Consider the following 27,727-nt stretch of genomic DNA (forward strand, 5'->3'; position numbering starts at 1 on the left):
AAATAGAGTTCAGTTTAGAGATTCTCAGCTCTTCACCAGAAAAATATCCCAAATGACTGTTTTCAAATACTTTATTCAAATCTCTGGTTTCTCTTGTCCTTTCAGGCTTTATTTGCACGGAACAGATAATGACTCAAGTCAGTTTCCCCCAAATTCAGCTACAAAAGTGTATAATTTATCCAAATTTATAATAACCCCTTCCCCATATAAATACTTCAAAGAGTGTATAATCATGTTATACATCACAAACAACAAGAAGATTAGAGGGGAGAAATGATTGAATGATAAGCAGGGTTGAATTGCTGAATCAGTGTGACTGATATTTGCTTTCTGTAATATTTTTGGTCAAACTCTATAAATGGTATCTCAATTTCTTTCCTACTTTTAAATATACCAGTGCTTCTTTACATCAACCAGTTCTCTTACTTGAATGAATAACACCTTGTAACTCTTTGCCATCCTTCTTTCTTTATTTCACAAATATTTATCATATGCCTATTATTTGTAGGAAGCTATGCCCTAAGAGAAATATCAATAACCTCAGATACGCAGATGATACCACCCTTATGGCAGAAAGTGAAGAGGACCTAAAAAGCCTCTTAATGAAAGTGAAAGAGGAGAGTGAAAAGGTTGGCTTGAAGCTCAACATTCAGAAAACTAAGATCATGGCTTCTGGTCCCATCACTTCATGGGAAATAGATGGGGAAACAGTGTGAGACTTTATTTTGGGGGGCTCCAAAATCACTGCAGATGCTGATTGCAGCCATGAAATTAAAAGACGCTTACTCCTTGGAAGGAAAGTTATGACCAACCTAGATAGCATATTGAAAAGCAGAGACATTACTTTGCCAACCAAGGTCCATCTAGTCAAGGCTATGGTTTTTCCCGTGGTCATGTATGGATGTGAGAGTTGGACTGTGAAGAAAGGTGAGCACCGAAGAATTGATGCTTTTGAACTGTGGTGCTGGAGAAGACTCTTGAGAGTCCCTTGCACTGCAAGGAGATCCAACCAGTCCATTCTAAAGGAGATCAATCCTGGGTGTTCATTGGAAGGACTGATGCTAAAGCTGAAGCTCCAATACTTTGGCCACCACATGCGATGAGTTGACTCACTGGAAAAGACTGATGCTGGGAGGGATTGAGGGCGGGAGGAGAAGGGGACGACAGAGATTGAGATGGCTGGATGGCATCACCGACTCGATGGCCATGAGTTTGAGTGAACTCCGGGAGTTGGTGATGGACAGAGAGGCCTGGTGTGCTGTGATTCATGGGGTCGCAGAATCGTACATGACTGAGCGACAGAAATGAACTGAACTGATGCTGTAAGAGAAAAGGCTCTGATTTCATGATTGCTTTCTATCCAGGGAAGGTGGGTATTTAACAAATAAGCAAATAAAATTATTAATTTTGATTAGTGAAAGTTGCTCTAAAGAGTATAAAACATAATAATGGAAGCAGGGTAATGACATGTGAACTTCAGGGGTCAGATGTCTCTGGAAGATGATATCTGGACTTTGAAGAACAAGGGAAATTGTATTTAAGGCAGAAAAAAACATAAATCCAAAGAACCTGAGGCAGAACCTGAGGATGCATGTTTCATGGGTCTGGAGACAGGTGAACAAGAGGAGATGGTGTAAGATGAGTTGAGGTAATTAGGAGAAGGCATGTTGGATTTTGTTTTCTTTTGCTTTTGCTGAAAACAAAGTCCAAAATGCCTCCTGTTCATATGATGTGAACAGATGACCTTTGGAAAAGTCCGTGATGCTGGGCAAGATTGAGGGCTGAAGGAGAAGAGGGCATCAAAGGACGAGATGGCTGGATGGCATCACTGGTGCAATGAACATGAACCTGGGTAAACCCCAGGAAATGGTGAGAAACAGGGAGGCCTGGCATTCTGTAGTCCATGGAGTTGCAAAGAGTCTGGCATGACTTGGTGACTGAAAACAACAAATGTTGGATTTTGTTAGCCAGAGTAAGGGGTAAGATTTTGTTCTAAAAACAATGAGAGAACGTTGAAAGGCTTTAGGCTGAAGATGATGTAATCTGGTTTATGTTTGGAAGACTGCTCTCTGGCTATCAGCTTAGATGCTACTGCCCCGGTTCAGGTGAGATATGAGAGTGCTTCATGCCAGATATGTCAGGGTGATGACACTGAAGAACTGTTCAATGAAGGACATACATTCATGGTAAAGCTGATGTGATTTGGGGACTTACTGAATATAGGGCATGAAGTTGCACACATGCCACATGCAGTAATCACAGGTAGCACAATAACACTAACATAGCCTTAGTTTATTGTTTGTCTGTGTATGTGTAAATGATTAGAAGGCTGGTAAGGTTGTAGGGATTTAATTTAGGTAATACCTGAATGGTCTAGTGGTTTTCCCTACGTTCTTCAATTTAAGTCTGAATTTGGCAATAAGGAGTTCATGATCTGAGCCACAGTCAGATCCTGGTCTTGTTTTTACTGACTGTATAGAGCTTTTCCATCTTTGGCTGAAGAATATAATCAATCTGATTTTGGTGTTAACCATCTGGTGATGTCCATGTGTAGAGTCTTCTCTTGTGTCGTTGAAAGAGGGTGTTTGCTATGACCAGTGTGTTCTCATGGCAAAACTCTATTAGCCTTTGTCTGCTTCATTCCGTACTCCAAGGCCAAATTTGCCTGTTACCCCAGGTGTTTCTTGACTTCCTACTTATGCATTCCAGTCCCCTATAATGAAAAGGACATCTTTTTTGGGTGTTAGTTCCAAAAGGTCTTGTAGGTCCTCTTAGAACCGTTCAACTTCAGCTTCTTCAGCCTTACTGGTGGGGCATAGGCTTGGATTACTGTAATATTGAATGGTTTGCCTTGGAAATGAACAAAGATCATTCTGTCATTTTTGAGATTGCATCCAAGTACTGCATTTCGGACTCTTTTGTTGACCATGAAGGCTACTCCATTTCTTCTAAGGGATTGCTGCCCACAGTAGTAGATATAATGGTCATCTGAGTTAAATTCACCCATTCCAGTCCATTTTAATTCACTGATTCCTAGGATGTCTGTGTTCACTCTTGCCATCTCCTGTTTGACCACTTCCAATTTGCTTGATTCATGGACCTAACATTCCAGGTTCCTATGCAATATTGCTCTTTACAGCAACAAACCTTGCTTCTATCACCAGTCACATCCACAACTGGGTATTGGAACTGTGGATGGATGTTCGTGACATTGTACAGTAGATAGGGATCAAGACGATTCCCAAGAAAAAGAAATGCAAAAAAGCAAAATGGCTGTCTGAGGAGGCCTTACAAATAGCTGTGAAATGAAGAGAAGTGAAAAGCAAAGAAGAAAAGGAAAGATATAAGCATCTGAATGCAGAGTTCCAAAGAATAGGAAGGAGAGATAAGAAAGCTTTCCTCAGCGATCAATGCAAAGAAATGAAGGAAGACAACAGAGGGAAAGACTAGAGATCTCTTCATGAAAATTAGAGATACCAAGGGAACATTTCATGCAAAGGTGGACTTGATAAAGGACATAAATGGTATGGACCTAACTGAAGCAGAAGATATTAAGAAGAAGTGACAAGAATACATAGAAGAACTGTACAAAAAAGATCTTCATGACCCAGATAATCATGATGGTTGATCATTCACCTAGAGCCAGACATCCTGGAATGTGAAGCAAGTGGGCCTTAGAAAGTATCACTATGAACAAAGCTAGTGAAGGTGATGGAATTCCAGTGGAGCTATTTCAAATACTGAATGATGATACTCTGAAAGTACTACACTCAATATGCCAGCAAATTTGGAAAACTCAGCAGCGGCCACAGGACTGAAGAAGGTCAGTTTTCATTCCACTCCCAAACAAAGGCAATGCCAAAGAATGCTCAAACTACTGCACAATTGCACTTATCTCACACGCTAGTAAAGTCATGCTCAAAATTCTCCAAGCCAGGCTTCAGCAATATGTGAACTGTGAACTTCCAGATGTTCAAGCTGGTTTTCGAAAAGACAGCGGAACCAAAGAACAAATTGCCAACATACACTGGATCATTGAAAAAGCAAGAGAGCTCCAGAAAAATTATCTATTTCTGCTTTATTGACTATGCCAAAGCCTTTGACTATGTGGATCACAATAATCTGTGGAAAATTCTGAAAGAGATGGGAATACCAGACCACCTGACCTGCCTCTTGAGAAACCTGTATGCAGGTCATGAAGCAACAGTTAGAACTGAACATGGAACAACAGACTGGTTCCAAATAGGATAAGGAGTACGTCAAGGCTGTATACTGTCATCCTGCTTATTTAAAATATATGCACAGTACATCATGAGAAACGCTGGGCTGGAAGAAGCACAGACTGTAATCAAGATTGCCGGGAGAAATATCAATAACCTCAGATATGCAGATGACACCACCCTTATGGCAGAAAGTGAAGAGGAACTAAAAAGCCTTTTGATGAAAGTGAAAGAGGAGAATGAAAAAGTTGGCTTAAAGCTCAACATTCAGAAACCTAAGATCATGGCATCTGGTCCCATCACTTCATGGGAAATAGATGGGGAAACAGTGAAAACAGCATCAGACTTTATTTTTCTGGACTCCAAAATCACTGCGGATGCTGATTGCAGCCATGAAATAAAAAGACGCTTACTCCTTGGAAGGAAAGTTATGACCAACCTAGATAGCATATTGAAAAGCAGAGACATTACTTTGCCAACAAAGGTCCATCTAGTCAAGGCTTTGGTTTTTCCATGTATGGTTTTGGTCATGTATGGATGTGAGAGTTGGACTATGAAGAAAGCTGAGCGCCAAAGAATTGATGCTTTTGAACTGTGGTATTGGAGAAGACTCTTGCAAGTCCCTTGTACTGCAAGGAGATCCAACCAGTCCATCCTAAAGGAGATCAGTCCTGGGTGTTCATTGGAAGGACTGATGCTGAAGCTCCAATACTTTGGCCACCTCATGCAAAGAGTTGACTCATTGGAAAAGACCCTGATGCTGGGAGGTGTTGCGGGCAGAAGGAGAAGGAGATGACAGAGGGTGAGATGGCTGGATGGCATCACCGACTCAATGCACGTGAGTTTGGGTAAACTCCGAGAGTTAGTGATAGACAGGGAGGCCTGGTGTGCTGCGATTCATTGTGTCGCAAAGAGTCAGATGTGACTGAGCAGCTGAACTGAACTGAAGGTTGTAGGATCATGAAGGCTCAGGTAAGCAAAGGCTTCCAGACATGAGGTACACTTTGGGTTATCAGGGCTCATGGAGTTAGGAGTTTAGTCAAATATGCTCAGATCTCTATAAGACCAGAGATTTCTATCTCATAAAATTATATATACATAAATTCTTTTGAAAGGGTATGGTTCTCTTGCTAAGGAGGAAAAAAAAGATATAATGAGTACATAAATGCATAGCCTATAAGTCCCAGAGTTCTTGCTTCATGTGGATATTCTGTGAGTATATTTGACATACATTGTTGAGACTTGCATTCTCTCTTGTCCCTCAAGTTCTTATTCCTGATACAGTACTAGGCATATAGAAGGTGCTAGGTAAGTATTTACTGAATAAATATTAAAATGTTTTAATGAGTAAGATATGCATGAAGGAACAATTTATATCTCTTAAATATTTCTCAAAACTTATCTTAAGTGACTTCCTTGGTGGTCCAGTGGTTAAGAATCTGTCTGCCAATGTAGGGAACAGTGTTTTGATCCCTGGTCCAGGAAGATCCCATAGGCCTCAGAGCAACTAAGCCCGTGCGCCACAGCTACTGAGCCCATGCTCTAGAGCTTGCAAGTTGCAGCAATGAAGCCAGCATCCCGAGAGCCCTTGCTTTGAAACAAAAGAAGCTATTGCAAGGAGAAGCCCATGCACAACAAAAAAGAGTAGTCCCTGCTTGCCGCAACTGGAGAATGTCCATGCACAGCAACGAAGACCCAGTCTGGCCAAAAAATTTTGAAAAAAGATTACTAGGATTGCAGTATGCTAAAATGATAAGAAAAGCTAACCTGAAAGTTGCTAAAATAACCTGTTAAATCAATGTATTGGAAATTTTTTTGTAATTAAAAAAATAAGGCTTTCATGCGTGAAGCCATTACTATTTCCCTTACATAAACCTTAAGCAAAGAGAAGATTAAAAATCTATAAAAATACTGCCTCAATTAACCAATTTAAGATAGAATTTTTAAGAGAAATAAAATTAAAATTTATGGATAAGAATGCTTTGCAAATTGCAATGATGTTCTTCACTGAAATAGAAAAAGCAATCCTAAAATTCATATGGAACTACGAAAGACCTCAAATAGTCAAAGCAATTTTGAGAAAGAAGGAAAATACTGGAGGCGTTACAGTTCCTGATTTCAAACCATGTATTACAAAGCTGTTGGAAGAACTTCAACTGATGCTGAAGCTGAAACTCCAGTACTTTGGTCACCTGATGCAAAGTACTGACTCATTGAAAAAGACCTTGATGCTGGGAAAGATTGAGGGCAGGAGATGGTTGGATGGCATCACTGACTCAATGGACATGAGTCTGAGTAAACTCTGGGAGTTGGTGATGGACAGGGAAGGAAGCCTGGCGTGCTGCAGTCCATGAGGTCACAAAGAGTCAAGCCCGACTGAGCAACTGGACTGAACTGATGACAAAGCTGTAGTATTCAAACAGTATGATACTGGCATAAAATTGGACATAAGGACCAACAGAGCAGAACGGAAAACCCAGAAATAAATCCATGCATATACAGTCAACAAATATTTGATAGGGCACCAAAAGCACACAGTGGGGAGAAAAATGGTCTCTTCAAAAAATGTTGTTGAGTATACTGGATATCCACATGCAAAAGAATGAACCTGGACAGCTATTTTATATCACTAAAAAATAAAATTATCTCAAAGTGGATTAAAGACTTAAATGTAAGACCTAAACCCATAAAACTCCTAGATGAAAACATAAGGGAAAAAAATCTCGACAACATTTTTTTTTTTTTTTTGTATATAATACACCAAACACACAGACAAATGAAGCAAAAATCAACATGTGGGACTATGTCAAAATTGAAAAGCTTCTGCATAGCAAAAGAAACAACAAAATGAAATGACAGCCTGTGGAATAGGAGAAAATGTTTACAAAGCATACATCTGATAAAGAAATAATATGACTCAACAACAGTAACAACAATAACAACAATTCTAATCTTAAAATAAGCAGAGGACTTGACTAGACATTTTTCCAAAGAAAATATACAAATGGCCAACAGATACATGAAGATGTGCTCTATCATTAATCATCAGGAAAATCAAAATCAAAATCACAATGAGACATCACGTCTCACCAGCTAATGAAAGGATCACAGAAATGTAGTGTAGTATATAAAGGTATATTATTCACTCATGAAAAAGCTTTGGATACTCCGCTGGTTGTCCTCAGATGTCCAAGAAAATTGTTTTGAGCCAGATGGTGCCTCCCAAAAATTCAAATGTTGAACCCCTAACCACAGTATCTCAGATGTGACTGCATTTGGAGATAAGGCCTTTAAAAGAGCTGATTAAGTTAAAATGAGACCATTAGGATGGTACCTAATCCAATCTGGCTAGTTTCCTTATAAGAAGAGGAGATGAGAACAATGAAAGAGGCACCAGGGATGCAGGCACACAAAGAAAAGTCCACATGGGGACACAGCAAGCACTTGGTCATCTGCAAGCCAAGGAGAGAGGCCCCAGGAGAAATCAAACTGCAACACCTTGCTCTTAGACTTCCAGGCTCCAGTAACGTGGGGAATAAATTTCTACTGTTTAAGTCATCCAGTCTGTTGTATTTTGTTATGGCAGCCCTAGAAAGCTAACACAGTAAAAATGGAAAATGCAGAGGAATTTCCTCCCCCTTTTTTTTGGCAAAAACAATGGGACCCAGAGTGGTGGAGACCAAAGAACACCAGAGGGTGGCACGAAGTAGTGACAAGGTAGCTGCATTCACCATAATAAACCACAGAAGCCAAGTGGTGATCAGATGATTCTTGCGCACAGGATCTGTGGTGGCAAATCGATCGTGGTATCCTTTGAAAGAAAATAGGTGGCACTCTAAAGTACCACTTGACCTACCTAAGTTGTAAAGTTCTAGGTCAGCGAGGCAGAGATTGATTCAAGAAACTATAATAGGGATTTACTGCCTCTTACCCAGGTCTCAGAGCCCCTTGATTGACACAGAGGCTAGAGCCTTTTAAGAAAGGTCCCCGCAAGTATAGCCACAAATAAATCTTCCTCCAAGACTTTACTGAGGGGACTTATTTACTGGGGTAACTATGACTAAGGGAAGTGAAAATGTTCCGAAGTTTAGGGAGTTATTAAATACCAGCCTGGAACTGACAAAAATGCCACCAGAGTGCACAGGTCAAAGTGGGGCCTGTGAAAGTCAGTTGCTCGTAGGGGAGTCTTGACTCAACATCAATCTCGTAGTGGGCCCAGCAGGACTGTCGATCCATTCTGTGGCTATTTCCCAAGTCCAGAATTTATAGGAGACTGTTTTTTTTTTTTTAATGGTTATAAATTTTAAAAGTTTATTCATAAATTTCTGTCCTTTTATTTTGATTATATAATATAATTTGAGGCTGTGTTGCTGTGTTCATATTTATTAGATAAGACCTAGTATTTAGGAAGGACCAAATAAAAGAAGGTGGTATCAGTGGTAAAGAATCCACCTGCCAATGCAAGAGATGCAGGTTTGATCCCTGGGTCTGGAAGACCCCTGGAGAAGGGAATGGTTACCCACTGCAGTATTCTTGCCTGGAAAATTCCATGGATACAGGAGCTTGGCAGGTTACAGTCCATGGTGTCACAAAGAGCTGGACATGACTGAGCACACATGCATACACATGCAAAAATAAAAGATAACTTCGGAATGCCTCTTCCCTATGCCCTGACTAAAATTGTACCTCATAGCAACCCACATCTTTGGGGGAATTGCAGAGATAAGTGCCACTGCCAAAGAGCTGAAAGATAAAGGGTGTTGACTCCTCCCCATCTGAATTCACCTGGCCGTTTGAACAAATATTGCTGTAGCGTGGAATAAGAATTGTTCCACAGAGCAGGCTGCTGCTGTGCAGGCTAGCTTTCTTTGCTAATCACACAGACATAGGCCCAGGCCCTCACTGCTCTTTAGTGGATCATTTTTAAATGTTATGTTCATTAATTAATTTATTTGGCTGCACCAGGTCTTAGTGGTGGCATGTGGAGTCTTTTTATTAGTGGCATGCAAACACTAGGTTGTGTCACATGAGATCTAGTTCCCTGATCAGGGATCAAACCCAGGCCCGCTGCATTGGGAGCATGGAGTCTTAGCCACTGGAGCACCAGGGAAGTTCCTCTCACTGCTTCTTGTAAGGTTTCATCTGCACCTCGAGGATACCCAGAACTGCTCCCATCTTGTTTGAAGCTTCCTGGTGTACACGTTTTGGAGCCTGCCTCTCTCTTTGTCAGTCAGAAGCTATTTGCTTTCCTTTTTTAAGGTTCCTTGAAGGTTATATTTTACTGTTACTTAGTTTTCATGGCAGTTATGGATTTCTTAATTCTTGGTCAGTTCTGGGTATTTACAATAGAAAGGTAAATTGGAAACAAAAGCTCTGTCTGTCCCTGATTAGGAAATTTCTCCCTCATTTTTTTCTTTATCTAATGCATAGAATTACTAATTTAGGTCCCATGTGCTTTGCATTATGAGTATTTTCTTCATAACATTAATTTTCAATGATAGAATAGCAAATATTTAAATATGCACACGAGTGCATTTAACTGTGATGTTGTCACTAGAAATTTAGATTGTTTTTAAATCTTTACTATTTTAATGTTTCTAAAATGAACAATTTTCTTTAAAATTATTTCTCACATTTATGCTTATTTCTTTAGGATTCTTATAAGAGAAATCATTTTAGCAAACCCTCTGAATGTTTTAAGACTCTTGTTACATATTGCCAAGTTGATTTCCAAAAAGTGTGACTCCAGACTTCTGATTAGCCGGCTGTATATACAAACATCCGTCTATGTTTCTTGCTAGCATTTGGGATTATGCTAGAATTTAAAAAAAAATGAACCAGATGGAGTTTTAAAAATACATTCTTTATTCTTTTAATGACTCTATGATGAGCAGCTATTATCAAACAGACCGTGTTCTAAGTGTCAGGGATACAGTGAGGAATAAGGTATACCACGTCTGTGCCCCTAAGCTCTCATAAAATTTGCTTTTTGGGTTCAAAAGAGGGAGCGGAAGGGATATAGACAAAGAAAATAATAAGTAAGTTAGGATTATAACTTAGTAGTGATCCCACCATATGGAGAAAGATAAAGGGAGAAAGGGAATGGAAGTGCAGTTGTCAATATTACTGCTCATCAAGTACTGTGAAACTTCTAATTCTCGAGGCCTGTACTTGGCTGGAGCCATTTGAACAGCTCTGCTCAGTAAGTTTTGAATCAAAGCGACTTGTATCATTTTTCAATCTAGAGCATATAATAGTCAATGAGAGCCACTTCTAGAAGAGGCCTCTATTTCTCAGACAGAGTCACGGTTTTATATCACCTTAGGTCTGGTCTGTGGAGAAGGAAATGGCAACCTGCTCCAGTATTCTTGCCTAGAGAATCCTGTGGATGGAGGAGCCTGGTGGGCTGCTGTCCACAGTGTCGCACAGAGCTGGACACGACTGAAGTGACTTAGCATGCATGCATGAATTGGAGAAGGAAATGGCAACCCACTCCAGTATTCTTGCCTGGAGAATCCCAGGGACAGAGGAGCCTGGTGGGCTGCCATCTATGGGGTCACACAGAGTCGGACATGACTGAAGTGACTTAGCAGCAGCAGCAGGTCTGGTCTGATTAGACCAAGAGTGCTAAGCAGAGCGTTCACCTGAACTATGAGTGACATACAGTAAGAATAAAAACTGTCATGATTTTAAGCTTCTGAGATTTTAGGGTTGTTTTAATATAAAAGCTGTATAATATATTTTGCTGCTTTTTAAAAATTGCATTATTGACTATTACTGACAATGAGCATTTTTTTTTATCAGTTACCAACCTGTGTTTCATCTTCTAGAAATTGTCTGTTCACATCCTTTGCTCATTAATTTCTTTCTCACAAGCACTGGTATTTTTCTTATAAATATAACAACAATTTATAGATCAAAGATTTCAACTCTTTGTAACATGTGTTATACATAGTTTTCAAGTTTATTGCGTCTCTATTAATTTTGCTTAACTGCCATATTTTTATAATTGGGATTTTGTAGTTCTGAAAATATTCTTAGCAATTCCCATTAATTTTGGATATATACAGTGACATGCATAACACACACAGCTAGATTTGAAATCTAAAGTAAGATATTTCCAAAGGGACTAAAGTAACCAGAAGTTTGTGAAAAGTAAACATAATGTGAAAGGCTCAGCTCTCATACAAACAAGAGAAAAGCACTCATTGATGGAAATGGACTCACTTGCAATCACTCAGCGTGAGCCCAAAACCTCAGAGAATTCTCTGTCAGTGGTAAGAGCCGTGATATCATCTGTTTCCTAATGCCCCTGAGATAAATCTGCTGACCATCAGCAACTCAGCTGACTACAGTTTCTTTCTGTGGCTGTGCATTGATTTATATAATTTTTAAGGGATAACTTCCCTCTGCCTCCTGCCATTCCTAGATTTTGAGGGAGGAAAAGTAATGGGCTTGAGTAGTTATGTTGCATGGCATCAGATTTTATCTATGAAAAGAAATGAGACATTGAGAGGCTCAGTCACTAAGTTGTGTCTAACTTTTTGCAACCCCGTGGACTGCAGCACGCCAGGCTTACCTGTCCTTTAATATCTCCCAGAGTTTGCTCAAACTCATGTCTGTTGATGCCATCACATTGATGTCCAGTGGTGCCATCCAACTATCTCATCCTCTGTTGCCTGCTTCTACCTCTGCCCTTAATCTTTCCCAGCATCAGTGTCTCTTCCAGTGAGTCAGCTCTTTGCATCAGGTGGCCAAAATATTGGAGTTTCAGCTTCAGCATCAGTGCTTCCAATAAAAATTCAGGGTTGATTTCCTTTAGGATTGACTGATTTGATCTCCTAACTTGTCAGTGGGAAAGTAAATCCAAATTAATAGCTAAAAATTTAAATACAACCACACTACAAGCAAGGGAGATTACAGTGAAGTAGTTGTGTGTAGGTAATATAGACGTACAATACCATTTTATTCCCAATTTTAAATATTGGTTTTATTTATTTATGATAGTTTTCACTATCAAGCGTGGAGTGAATTTTCTCATATTTGGCAATTGCTTAAAATACCTAAGCATCTTACATCATTGTTATTTGGCCCTTTGACAGGATTACTCACTACCACTTCGTACCATGCTATTCTTAGTTTATAGTCAGGAAAGAAAATTAAGCCATTAAGCACATGATCTACTCCAGGACAGCGGGGATTCTATCTGTGGTGTGCGTGGGTTCATGCGTCTCTTTTATCATAGTCTATGAGAGGAGACGGGGACGACAGAGAATGAGATGGCTGGATGGCATCACCGACTCGATGGACATGAGTTTGAGTGAACTCCAGGAGTTGGTGATGGACAGGGAGGCCTGGCGTGCTGTGATTCATGGGGTTGCAAAGAGTCGGACACGACTGAGCGACTGAACTGAACTGAACTGATGAAGCATAAAGCTGAAACTCTAAGACTTTGGCCACCTCATGCGACGAGTTGACTCACTGGAAAAGACTCTGATGTTGGGAAGGATTGGGGGCAGGAGGAGAAGGGGATGACAGAGAATGAGATGGCTGGATGGCATCACCGACTTGATGGAGGTGAGTTTGAGTGAACTCTGGGAGTTGGTGATGGACAGGGCGGCCTGGTGTGCTGTGATTCATGGGGTTGCATAGAGTCGGACACGACTGAGTGACTGAACTGAACTGAACTGACGAAGCATAAGTCCTTCACTCAAAGTAGGAGTTCAATACATGCTTATTAATAAGAAAACAATGTAAAGTAGAAATTTGATTTTGAGAATTTTTACTAAGGATAAGAATGTCTCCAGTGTATTTTGTATTAGAATCACTAACCTCTACCCTGAATCCCCTTCTAAATGGAAATGAAATCAATGAAACAAACTTAATTCACTGATGGTTCTTGAAGAGTCTCTGAACAAGAAACCATCCTGTGCAGAGTGGAGACAGGCACACATACATGCAGACATACTGTATCCCTGCTCAGAGAGAGACTAGGACTTCTTTAAGTGTAACAGCAGTGTTATATTCAGTACTGCAATCCCAGTGTCTACATCCTTGCTGGGTTGTAGGTTCTAGCCAGTTGTTAATGAGGAAAGAAAAGAATGAATGCACGTGGAAATCAAAGTAATGAATTAGTCCTACTCAGAACTGTGCATTTTATATGTGTGTGTGTGTGTGTGAAAAAAAAAAAGAGAGAGACAGAGAAAATGAATGAGATACTTATATGATAAGGGGTGTAGTTTCCTCTAATAGTGTATGAATTACACTTCTTTGACAAAATAGAGAAAGCCTGACTTCCCCTTCATAAGAGGAAAGATAGAAATTTAGGCAAAACATTTCTTTTATTCTTTCTTAAATATGTTAATTGGGATAGGTAAGGGGGATGTTCATAAAATAAGTTTGAATCTTGATAGCTAGCAGTTAGGTGTTCAGATAACATTGCCATAAAAAGAAGAAAGTCCTCTTTGAGGAAGCATATTTGCAAATTCTCTCTGGTTTCCCATCATGCACTGTGGGGTTAATATAAGTTCACAGCATTCATTTTCAATAACAAGTATTAGTTAAAAAAAAAAGTTATGAGTTAAAGAATCTGCACTATTAGGGTTTTTTTTTTTCATATAGTCTATTTTATCTTACTTTTTCTCTCTGTCTGCTCCAGGTAATTCTGAAATTTATCTGTGTTTCACGTTTGCTGAGAAAGAAAAAAAAAATGTGTGGACTCATAAAGTCTTCCAAAACTATGCATTAATTTTATATTTTCTGTGAACCAACACCTACAACTTAAAAAAGAAAATCATAGACTTCAAGAACATGGCATGAGATGTCAGAAACTAAGTTTACAAATAATTTTTTTTTCACCTGATGCATGCTGAACTAATCCAATCTGTTTATTGCCTAGAAAACTTCTTGAAAAGGGGAAAAAAATAAATTCTGCTTGAAGAGATGCATGCACTTAGTTGTATATATGATATAATCCAACAGGAAGTACCCAAAGAGCCTCTCAAGAAAGTTCCATTAAATGTTAGAAACTCCCTTGTTCTCACTTTCCAGATTATGTCTTTAAAAGTCTTTATTCCTGAAAATGAACCATGGGGTTTAATTTAGAAATCTCTGTTCAGATTGTTCAATTAATGAGCTAATTGCTTACATTTACTGGAGTAGGAAACGGTAACCCCCTCCAGTATTCTTGGAAAACTCCATGGACAGAGGAGCCTGGCAGGGTACAGCCCCTTGGGTTGCAAAGAGTCAGATAGGACTCTGTGCATTTTATGTGTGTGTGTGTGTTTGTGAAAAAAAAAAAAAAAGAGAGAGAAACAGAGAGAAAATGAATGAGATACTCATATGATAAGGGAACTATACCTATCTGACTTTACTGCAAAAATGGAAAAGTAGGCTTTGGTTTCCTTTCTTCTGTTTGCTAACAGCCATGTTTTTTTCTACATTCAAAGTAAGGTACTTACCTTCTTGTTACCTTGACATAAACATAATCTTTTTTCAAGTCAATTCTATGAAAAACAAATGACAAACAAATCAAAAACAGAAGAAGGAGGAAAAGGGGGAAGGAAGGAAAATAGAGGAAAACGAAGAAATTCTTAGAAATACATCCTTAAGTGGATTTTCTTGTCTTTGTAATTTCTGTCATCTATAAGGGCTTGATATAAGTGCCTTTCAAACTGTACCCCTGAAGTAGCAGGCATTCTCAGATATTCATGTTGTATGGAATGTTCTAAATATTTTATTATAAAACTTATCGGACTGAAAATGGGGACGAGGAACACTCGATACTACGTTTTTTGAATTTGGTGACATTTTATGGAAAAGAAGTTAAATCTTTACAGTTAGCCAGAAAAATGGCAAGTATATGACAATTTTGAGATGAGATTTCTATTGTTTTTTAGAATGAAAACTATGAAAAGCATTTCATGATTCTATCTTACTTTTCCAACTGATATATTTCCAAAATATCTGCTGTCTTGATTGGTACATGTGACCTCAGCTATCTAAGTAGCCAATTACATGGGGCACGTCTGCTATTGCTGTTAGAAATCTGTACACTTTACATTAAAATGGCATTTGGGTTACCCATTAAAAAGAGCTCTAATAGCCAGAAAATGTTTCCAGTAAATCTCTCTTAAGCTTCTCTATAGGTAACTTTCTAAGCTGGATTTTTTTGGCCCAGACTAGGGATAAAATTCTTTAGTGATTTCTAACCTGTCTGTCTGCCTGTCAATCAGGATATAATATTCCTAAATTCAAAACACAAAACCAACAGTCTTGCTTTGTGATATGGGTGGTTAATCATATTTCAAAGAACATAATACAAATTCAATAGTGGGGAAAGGAGAATAAATTTAACTACAGGAGGATAGCTTCTTAAATGCATAAACAGTAAGAGTTATTTTAAAATATAAGTATCTTTATTCTGTCATTCATATGTGACTAATGAGATGGCTTACGTGTGTGTACTCAGTTGTGTCCAGCTCTTCGTGACCCCGTGGACTGTAGCCCACCAGACTCCTCTGTCCATAGGATTTTCCAGGCAAGGATGCTGGAGTGGGTTGCATTTTCCTACTTCAGGGGATCTTCCCGACCTGACCCAAGGATTGAATCCATGCCTCTTGCACATCCTGCATTAGCAGGCAGATTCCTTCCCACTAGCTCCACCTGGGAAGCCCAATGAGATAGTTTATATTAGCCATATATTAAGTAGTTTAAGATACTAACAATGTCATGCCTGAGCCAAATAGGAAAAAAAAAAAAAAGTGCTCCCTTGTATGCACTTATCCAAATATCCTATCATATTTTGAACCAATTGGTAAAAATCAATAAATATTTTCAGTAAAACTAAAGCTATGTATATAAACCCAATATTTGCCCAATTTGTTTGCGTGTCATTGTCAAGCCTCATGAATCCTCCCCAGGAGGGTCTGAGGGGACATGGAAGTGGAGGGGTCCTGGGCCCAGGAAAAAACTGCTCTTGTTACATAGTGATGCTGGGTCAGAAAACAAGCAACAACAATGCAGTGTATTTAAAGTTTAGATAGTTGGTTCCTTTTGGAATTTTTTACATTATTTTTGATTCTTTGAAATGTGTGTTAGGTATTATCTATCTTGATTAGTGTTTTTTACTTTTTTATCATACCCTTAATTTCTTTCCTGAGATAAATGCCTCGTTTACTTTACCCTCATTCCAGCTCCCCAAAATGCTAAAGCTTAAGCAATACTTGCATCCTAAAAAGCCTTAAAGAATTCTATTAAATAGAAGAGCTATCAGACAACTCGATAAAAATATTTAGGGGCTGACACCCATTGCTGTTGTTGGTACAACAGGGCCATCTTCTCACTGGTGATTTAACCAGGAAAGTTTCTAAAATGCTTGAGCAAATCAAGGACTGCCATTAATTTGTCAAACAGTCCCCACACACTCCCCAAAGTCCTGAGTCTCAGCATTCAGTTTTCCACAGCTAAAGGAAACTTGGCTATAAAGGAGCATTGCTCTGCCATGAGATCCTGCACTTAAATATTTTCTAAAGTTAACTGACTGATGAGAATGCTTAATCTCATCCTCTATGGATCCCCATGATAAAGGATTCAATTTAATCTTGCCTAAAGGATAGAGGCTGTTTGTTTAACTCTCTTTTCTCAAGTGGGAGGAATTAAAGCTTTAATCTCAATGCAGAACCAAATTAGCAGGAATGTGTCCCCAAATTCGGTTCCTTATTCGCTCCGATAGCTCCCTGAGCACCCAGTCACTTGTCCTCTAAGTCATCTTACTGCTCCCCTCTTGCATTGTGTGTTCAAATAAACCTGCAAAGGGGCAAGAGGGATGCTGGTATCTTTTCCTTTGATAATGGGTAATTGAGCTCAATATCATTTTATCACCAGCCTCTGTGATTTCCAAATAGCCTTAACAGGTTGCACTGTATAAAATCAAGCTAGGGAATGATTCTTTTGAAAATTAGCATGTTCAATCAAAATCCAGCCGGCTTTCCTTTTTCAAAGCATCTGTTGTCATTTCAAATTCATGAACCACTTTAGCACTGTCTGTGACATCAATTGGCATTTGAGCTATAAGTTCCTAGTTTATTCAGCAATGTATTTTCTACTGAATGTTAGTAAAAAGCAGTAATGGTCTTTGATGGCTTATCAAAGTGTTTTAATTAAGCTTTTTTTTTTTCAGAATCATTTTTTTGTGGTAAGCTTTGGCGTTTCAGCCTAGAGACATGGGGGAATATATTCTGTAACAATGTATGGAAAAACCCGAACAAACTTTTTGGCCAACACAAGAGTTAGGTAGATATAAGCCTTACAGCTTCGTTCTGCCCTTCAGTTAACAAGTTACCCTTAAGGTTTAAGAAGACTATGGAGTAAAGGGCCAATGTCTTGGCCAGTTGTGTTTGTATATGTTCCTCAACAGATCCAAGTTTTGCAGTTAAAATTCATGGACAGAAATTCTTCATATGTAAATAGTTAAGAAATTAAAAATTAACTTGAATTATAGAAGTAATATCTTTTTGCTCTTTTAGTTTATGATTTTTCTTTTTTACCTAGAAAGGGAGTACCTCCTATAACATAGATGTAGGCCTCTCACACTGTAGAGTATTTAACAAATACCACATCTGCTTGTTAAAAATGCAGACTTCCCAGCCTCATACCTCAGAGCTTTTGATTCTTTTTCAGTAGACGTAGACTCAGCCTTGGAACATGCATCTCAGCTGATTATGATACAATTAGTCCAAGGATCTCAATTTGAAAATAAGTTATACCCATTTTGATAATAACATGCAGAAGAACTCAGCAACCTATTAAGTCTTTTTCTGCCTTTTCTTTATTTCAGTTTTCAGTTGTGCTACCTTTAAGGAAACTAAATGCTAAAATGAATAAGCCCAGAATTCTAATTTGAAATTATTCATAGAAATTATTCTTTTTTATTTCCAGGGAAAGAAACACATTTTTATTTTTTTATTTTTTTGCAAAGACTAAGTTTGATTTGACTTTTTCTTGTGGAAATATTTTGCTTTACAGTCTTCTAGTTACAGATGTATGTCAAGGGGAAAATAAAATGCAAGTGTTACAAAAAATTATTTCCAGTAACTGTCTTTCTAGAATGTGTCTATTCCCGAGAGTGAACAATACCTATAGTAGAAAATCAATTTCTATTCTTACAGAGATAAGTATAAATTGGTAAATGCTCATAAAACCTGAGCTTGGAATAAATTAAGCTTAAAGAAATTGAGTTATAGTCAAAAAAGGATTTAGTTAATTCTTTAAAAGACATGCTTAAAAAATAAACTAATTCTGTATTTTTTCCCAATCATGCAATATGCAATTAATATGAATCCCCTTTGTGACATAGTTAAAAGTTAGAATTGCTGATTTAAATAAAAACAATCTTTAATAAATAAATAAAATAAGATTTAATTTGAAATCCATATGCATTTATCTTGGTCTCAAAATGTCAGGAAAGAGTACATTTTGCTAAAGTATTAAGTGTTGATATTTCTTCCAACCTTTTTCAGTAAGTAAAGAACCGTGTTCTCTGTGTTAGGGAAAATTATGTTTTTATATAATTGCATGTAAAATACTCCCATGTTATCAATATATAATTTGTTAATCTGTGCATGTTATATAGTCTAATCAAGAAATCTCTGCCTGGAAGTGGCCCTTATTATATTTATTGTCAACACAATGTCCCCTTGTACCTGTCTTATGGGTGATTTCTGTTGATTTTGAAGTATCTTTATAAAGCACTGTTGACCAAGTCAATATGTGGTATGTTTTATACATGGCTACAGATTTTCAGTCCTGCTCAGGATTTACATCTTTGGAATCTTGGGCCTAACAAAGGAGCCCATATTATGTGTGCAGTTTAGGTAGATATGCTTTAGGATGCCCGCTTGCTTTTGTTTGTTTGTTTTTAAGGGCAAAATATAAATTCCACTAGAAATAACAAATATTTCATGTTATAAATGACTTAATCTGAGTTAGGATTTAAGATTTTTCTTTTTTCCCCAAGAGTAGTTTTCCATAGGTGAGTTGAAAAAGCATTTGAAATTGACATCTCTTATGAAATGTGTCTATTCACATGTGTCTGTCTGTGTGTGCATGAATGGGCAAGTGTAGATTTAGAAACGACCTGCCAAAAAGAATGAGTAGTCTGGAGAACATTATAATCATGTTACATTTTATTACTTAATAATTAAGTGTGGGATTTGCAGTGAATATTATGTGTGTGTATGCTAAGTCACCTCAGTTATGTCTGACTGTTTGCAATCCTGTGGACGGTAGTTTACCAGGCTCCTCTGTCCATAGGATTCTCCAGGCAAGAATACCAGAGTGGGTTGCCATGCCCTCCTCTAGGGGATCTTCCTGATCCAGGGATTGAACCAGCATCTCTTAAGTCTCCTACATTGACAGTCAGATTCTTTACCACTAGCGCCACCTGGAAAGCCTGAATATTATGTGAACTTTTTGCTTATCATGAGACTGACATTCAGAAGCATCCTATCTAAAAACCATGTTTGCCAACTGACTTGGTGAACACCCTGTCACTGATTTGTAATGCAGACAAATTATTTTAATAAAATGCTTTTATAGGCAGAGAAACACTCTGTCTCTGTCTGGTGAGTGGTAGTGGTGTTCTGTTTGATTCACCTGCAAACTGTGTTTTTCTCCAGTGAGCATGCTATGTCCATAGATCATTCAGTGAACTCACTAGTAACAAGCTGTTTCTTCCATCACTTGGGAGTATAAATGCCTGTTGTGTAACTGAAAAATTTAATTTTTGATGCCACTAGCCATTTCCTATCTCTTTATTTCATTTCAGCAAAATTGACAAATACAACACAGAGTTTAATTCTTCCAGTAAAGTGTATATACAGAGAAATAAAAATAATATTTTTGGATTTTATTTATTTGTGTTTTTTAACAGGCTTTCCTGGTGCTCAGTTGTAAAGGATCCTCTTGCAATGCACAAGATGTGGCAGGAGTCACAGATTCCATCCCTGGGTCGAGAAGATCCTCTGGAGAAGGAAATGGCATCCCTCTTCAGTATTTTTGCCGGGGAAATCCCATGGAGAGAGGAGCCTACAGTGGGGTTGCAAAAGGAGTCAGACATAACATAGTGACTAAGCAACAACAACAAATTTACCTTTTATATTTTTACTTAAAATGATTCTAAAACATTTTGCAGTAAGAAAGAAGGATCATTGTTGACAAAGATGGGTAATGACATCAAAGGCCAGGAGGAGTGAGATAAAAGATTACTAAGGTGAGGAACATCTACTTCTGCTTTATTGTTTATTTAAGTAACATCTACTTCTGCTTTATTGACTAAACCAAAGCCTTTGACTGTGTGGATTACAACAAACTGTGGACAATTCTTCAAGAGATGGGAATACCAGACCACCTGACCTGCCTCCTGAGAAATCTGTATGCAGGTCAGGAAGCAACAGTTAGAACTGGATATGGAAAAACAGACTGGTTCCAAATTGGGAAAGGAGTACATCAAGGCTGTATATTTTCACCCTGTTTATTTAACTTACATGCAGAGAACATCATGAGAAACGCTGGGCTGGAAGAAGCACAAGCTGGAATCAAGATTGCCGGGAGAAATATCAATAGCCTCAGATATGCAGATGACACCATCCTTATGGCAGAAAGTGAAGAACTAAAGAGCCTCTTGATGAAAGTGAAAGAGGAGAGTGAAAAAGCTGGCTTAAAACTCAACATTCAGAAAACTAAGATCATGGCATCTGGTCCCATCGCTTCATGGCAAATAGATGGGGAAACAATGGAACAGTGACAGACTTTATATTTTGGGGCTCCAAAGTCACTGCAGATGGTGATTGCAGCCATGAAATTAAAAGACGCTTGCTCCTTGGAAGAAAAGCTATGACCAAACTAGACAACATATTAAAAAGCAGAGATGTTACTTTGTCAACAAAGGTCTGTCTAGTCAAAGCTATGGTTTTTCCAGTAGTCCTGTATGGATGTGAGAGTTGGACTGTGAAGAAAGCTGATCGCTGAAGAATTGATGCTTTTGAACTGTGGTGCTGGAGAAGACTCTTGAGAGTACCTTGGACTGCAAGGATATCCAACCAGTCCATCCTAAAGGAAATCAGTCCTAAATATTCACTGGAAGGACTGATGCTGAAGCTGAAACTCCCAATTCTTTGGCCACCTGATGCAAAGAACTGACTCATTTGAAAAGACCCTGATGCTGAGAAAGATTGAAGGCAGGAAGAGAAGGGGATGGCAGAGGATGAGATGGTTGAATGGCATTTCCGACTCAATGGACATGAGTTTGAGTGAATTCTGGGAGTTGGTGATGGACAGGGAAGCCTGGCGTGCTGCAGTCCATGGGGTTGCAAAGATTCGGACTTGACTGAGCGATTGAACTGAACCGAAGGTGAGAGAGAGTAGCCCAGAATACATGGCCTCTTGTTTTTTGTCTCTTTTTCTCTCTTTTAATTATATTTTTGTTTTGAGTATCATACCTGCAAGGAAAATGTTTGGCTGTTTAAAAGGTTCTTTTAAATATTCGGGATTTCCGTTTACCTATTTTTATATGGATTGCTCACACAGTGGTGAAATAAAAATATTCAGGTGTCAGATGACAGGTGCAGATCCTATGCATGAGGCAGGGCAAGCACTGGAAGAATGGCAGAGTTGTGTTCAGAAAGCTTCCTGGCCAAACATCACAACAGATGCTTCTCAGCCTGAACCCGGCAGACTTTCACACGACAGACTTTCCTTGGCCCATTTGCTTGGTGAGGCCATTGTTTAGTTTTGTTTACAAATCAGTTACTCTTGGAAAAATGAGTATTGTGTGTGTGTGTTTGTGTCTCTCTCTCACACCTTTTCCCCTAAATCTGCGATCTTCACCCATATTGCCACTAGATTGCTATTTTACTGTGACATTAATTTATTCTAAAATTGTTTTTACATTAACCCATCCTAAACGTGCATATGATGTGCTTACAAACTGTTAAAAAGAAGGTTTAAGGTAAGGGAAAATTTATTCCTTAGAAATGATTGGCAGATGACATTTTTCTTGATCATTAGTATCTAGTGAGATGAGTCAGGGGCTCATGGGCCACTGGAAAATGTATTTAATTCAAATGAGGTAATGTTTTGTCGTGTTTAAGAATGGAGGCTCTGGAGCCAGAATACCAAGTTCAGATCACTTAGGATCATGTCTTTGTGATCTTTGACAAGTTACTTGACTTTTCCATGTGTCCACTTTTTTTTCTAACCCTTATAAAAAGAGAATAATCATAATAATATATAAGTTATAAGATTGTTTTAAAAGCTAAATGAATAGATATATGTGTATGTATAACTGAATCACTTTGCTATACATCTGCAACTAGTACAACACTGTTAATCATTTCTCCTCCAATATAAATTAAAAATTAAATAAACAAGAAAACTAAATGATATAATACTTATAAAATACTTAGATGAGTGTTTATATATTAGATTCCTTCTACTGCTGTAACAAATTATCACAAAGTTAGTGACTTTAAGCAATACAAACAAAGTTATTATCTCAGAGTTCTGTAGTTCAGAAGTTGGAAATACATCTTTCCTTTTGATTGAAAGATCAAACTAGTCAATCCTAAAATAAATCAACCATGGATATTCATTGGAAAGACGGTCACTGAAGCTGAAGCTTTAGTACTTTGGCTACCTGATGCAAAGAACCTACTCACTGGAAAAGACCCTGATCCTGGGAAAGATTGACGGCAGGAGGAGAAGCGGATGACAGAGGATGAGATGGTTGGATGGCATCACTGACTCAATGGACATGAGTTTGAGCAAACTCTGACAGATAGTGAAGAACAGGGAAGCCTGGTGTGCTGCAGTCCATGGGTTCGCAAAGAGTTAGACACAACTTAGAGATTGAACAACAACAAAGCTAAAATCAAGTGACCACAGGGCTGAATATTCCTTGCTGAAACTCTGGGAAGAACCTGCTTCCTTGACATATTTTAGGTTCTAGAGACTACCAGCATCTCTTGGCTCCTGGCCCCTTCCATCTTCAAAGCTGGCTGTGCCTGTTCTCATCTGTCTCATATTAAACCACTGTCTCTTCTGTCTTCCTATTTCAGATTTAAAAGACCCATGTGACTGCATTGGGCCTAACCAGTTAATCCAGGATTATCTTTTAATTCTAAAAGATAGCTGATTAACAACCTTAATGCCATCTTCAACTTTAATTCTTTATTGCTACATAGCCTGATATGTTCAAAATGCCAAGGATTAGGACTTGGGCATCTTTGGAGTAGCTGTTATTCTGCCTAACAGAGTTTGATACATAGTAAGAATTTTAATACATCATGCATTGTTATTAACACTTTTGAGAATAAATATATGTGGATTTTTCTATAGAGGCTGATAGATTTACTAAACACCACCAGTTCAAAAATGAATAAAGAAATCATTGTTTATAGAATAAAAGTACATGAGTTAGAAAGTAATGTATATGCATTGATATCAATACTAAAGATGGAATAATCAAAGTAAATCTCTATATGTTATGTATGACTTTACTGCATCCAAAGTGACTTTTTTTCTCTAGGAGAAGTACTTTTTTAATTGAAAAAATTCAATGCATTTGTTTTGTATCCAGTTCTAAACATGCCATCGTATGCACAAATAATGAGAAGTTGATAAAAATTATTGATATCTATGCAGAAATACATCCGTCTGCTTTGCTAAATTCCAGGAGAAAAAGATCACTCATATTAAATTAGTGAGAGGAGGTGATACAGGGGTCAGTTCTGGACACAGTGCCAAGTGCTCTCTTTGCTTCTTCATTTTTGGCAAAAGTCACCTGTGGTTAAGAAGAGGTTGTCTCACTTTATAGATAAGAAATCTGAGGTGTAGAATGGTGAATACCTTGATGAAAGATACACAGCCAATATGATATTAGCTGTTTTCCTAACTTGAAGATCTTGCTTTTCTCTCTACCTCTGCTTCTTCTCTAAAATGCAACGTATGTTGATTTTTCTATCTGTACCACTGAATTTCTCATAAGGCACTGCCTAGGCTCCACATAATGAGCATGCACAACTTTTATAACATAACCACACAATCTATAATACAATATTTTAAATGATAGTGGCATTATTTCCTAATGCCCTATTAAGTGAGCTGAAGTGACTATTTTAAGGGCAAATAGTGTTCTCTATTTAGTAATCAGCATATTCATAATTTTCAGTCAATGCATGTTTTCAATTTCACACCATGTGATTCTCAACTAACAATTTCAAGACAGGGATATTTGTCTTTGTCTCCTTCTTAATGAACTGAATATTTCTAAAAAAAAAATTATAATGTAATTGTGTTGCTAAGATGGATAAAATTATTTTCTTTGCAGAAAATATTCTTACCATCCTAAAAGATTGGAATTAGTTCAGGGTGACCCACAAGAGTAATTAAGTTTAGTTTGGTCAGACTTGGGTAACTGGTTCTCTTCAAGCATAAAAATTCCACTGAAGATTCTTTTTCATTTTATTTCCTGTACCTTGCACTTATTTGTATTGTGTCTGCAATAATCATTCTCTAATAATTGTAAGAGTTTTTAAGTAGGTTGTGAGCTCCTTGAAGGTAAAGCTTATAATTTTGTTTTATTTCCATGTGTATTCCCATGTTATGGGAATATAGTAGTATTCTGTTCTTCTTCAGGTAAGCAGTTAACAGGTACATTTTAAAGGACTTTAGCAGGGATATTTACCCAATCCCCTCTCCTCATAAAATCTTTTGTAGTCATAACAGTGCGGTAGATTGAATGTTTTGTCTGTCCCAAATTAATATGTTAAAAACCTCATCCCAGAAAAATGTTGTTTTTTCACTTCCCAGTTGATGATATTTGCCTGGCCAAAAACTTTGTTCAGGTTTTTGTCTAACGTCTTATGGAAAAATCTGAATGAACTTTCTGGCCAATCTAATATTTTTGTTAGAGCAGTATGGATGGATTAAGACAGGCAGATACCATAATGTAGAAATAACAAAGCTTGATAGCAGTTGTGGCATCTAGAATATTCTTCAGCTCTCTGCCTTTGAGCCTATCCTCCATACATCCCCAGCTCCCTTTCAGAAGAACCAAGGGAAACAAAGTAGCTTGAAATGTAAATTACTCCTCTGGAGCTTGGAATTATGGTAAGAAGAAATGTGTCTGGGAGAGCTTCAAGTTATTGCATAAATAATTTGTAGACAAATCAACAAAGTTTATAAATGGTTCAGTGGCAAGAGTGGTACACACAGAGATAGATTTTGAAGAAATGGGAATGTGTCTTACCTTTGTTGGCAGTGATATTTCCTAACTGTGAAGTGGATTTATGGAACTACAAGAGACAGAAATCTGCCTGTCCACAGTTCCACCAAAATACATTTTGGAATTAGTATGGAGAAGGAAATGGCAACCCACTCCAGTGTTCTTGCCTGGAGAATTCCAGGGACGGGGGAGCCTGGTGGGCTGCCATCTAAGGGGTCGCACAGAGTCGGACACGACTGAAGCGACTTAGCAGCATGCAATTGACTTAAATGGTAAGACAACTAATAGTTCGCTCTATTCTGTGGGTGGTTTTAGGGGGTCATGATTTCTTATTGAAGATGGGCTTGATAAAGGACAGAAATGGTATGGACCTAACAGAAGCAGAAGATATTAAGAAGAGGTGGCAAGAATACACAGAAGAACTGTACAAAAAAGATCTTCACGACCAGGATAGTCATGGTAATGTGATCACTGACCTAGAGCCAGACATCTTGGAATGTGAAGTCAAGTGGGCCTTAGAAAGCATCACTACGAACAAAACTAGTGGAGGTGATGGAATTCCAGTTGAGCTGTTTCAAATCTTGAAAGATGATGCTGTGAAAGTGCTGCACTCAATATGCCAGCAAATTTGGAAAACTCAGCAGTGGCCACAGGACTGGAAGAGGTCAGTCTTCATTCCAATCCCAAAGAAAGGCAATGCCAAAGAATACTCAAACTACCGCACAATTGCACTTATCTCACACACTAGTAAAGTCATGCTCAAAATTCTCCAAGCCAGGCTTCAGCAATATGTGAACCGTGAACTCCCAGATGTTCAAGCAGGTTTTAGAAAAGACAGAGGCACCAGAGATCAAATTGCCAACATCCACTGGATCATGGAGAAAGCAAGAGAGTTCCAGAAAAATATCTATTTCTGCTTCATTGACTATGCCAAAGCCTTTGACTGTGTGGATCACAATAAACTGTGGAACATTCTGAAAGAGATGGGAAACCCAGACCACCTGACCTGCCTCTTGAGAAACCTGTATGCAGGTCAGGAAGCAACAGTCAGAACTGTACATGGAACAACAGACTGGTTCCAAATAGGAAAAGGAGTACGTCAAGGCTGTATATTGTCACCTTGCTTATTTAACTTATATGCAGAGTACATCATGAGGAACGCTGGACTGGAAGAAGCACAAGCTGGAATCAAGATTGCTGGGAGAAATATCAATAACCTCAGATATACAGATGACACCACCCTTATGGCAGAAAGTGAAGAGGAACTAAAAAGCCTCTTGATGAAAGTGAAAGAGGAGAGTGAAAAGGTTGGCTTGAAGCTCAACATTCAGAAAACAAAGATCATGGCATCTGGTCCCATCACTTCATGGGAAATAGATGGGGAAACAGTGGAAACAGTGTCAGACTTTATTTTTTTGGGCTCCAAAATCACTGCAGATGCTGATTGCAGCCATGAAATTAAAAGACGCTTACTCCTTGGAAGGAAAGTTATGACCAACCTTGATAGTATATTAAAAAGCAGAGACATTACTTTGCCAACAAAGGTCCGTCTAGTCAAGGCTATGATTTTTCCTGTGGTCACGTATGGATGCGAGAGTTGGACTGTGAAGAAAGCTGATTACCGAAGAATTGATGCTTTTGAACTGTGGTGTTGGAGAAGACTCTTGAGAGTCCCTTGCACTGCAAGGAGATCCAACCAGTCCATTCTAAAGGAGATCAGTCCTGGGTGTTCATTGGAAGGACTGATGCTAAAGCTGAAACTGCAATACTTTGGCCACCTCATGCAACGAGTTGACTCACTGGAAAAGACTCTGATGCTGGAAAAGGTTGGGGGCAGGAGGAGAAGGGGACGACGGAGAATGAGATGGCTGGATGGCATCACCGACTCTGTGGACATGAGTTTGAGTGAACTCCGGGAGTTGGTGATGGACAGGGAGGCCTGGCGTGCTGTGATTCATGGGGTCGCGGAGAGTCAGACATGACTGAGTGACTGAACTGAACTGAACTGATTTCTTATTGAGTTCATAATATAGGAAGTTATTTGTTTCATATATTCAGAGAAAAGCAGAATATTATCAACATGAGAGGATGTTTTAACAACCATAATGACCCTGCTGAAATTCTCTCTAAATGAGGATTCGTATAGAGAAAGGAAAGAAATGCAAATGAAATGTTGTTAAAGTTCTGTAATCAGAGTTGGAGTATGTTTGAGCTTCATTAATTA

Source organism: Moschus berezovskii, chromosome 17, assembly GCF_049115385.1.
Source record: "Moschus berezovskii isolate FMDL1 chromosome 17, NW_MosBer_1.0, whole genome shotgun sequence".
Lineage (NCBI taxonomy): Eukaryota > Metazoa > Chordata > Mammalia > Artiodactyla > Moschidae > Moschus > Moschus berezovskii.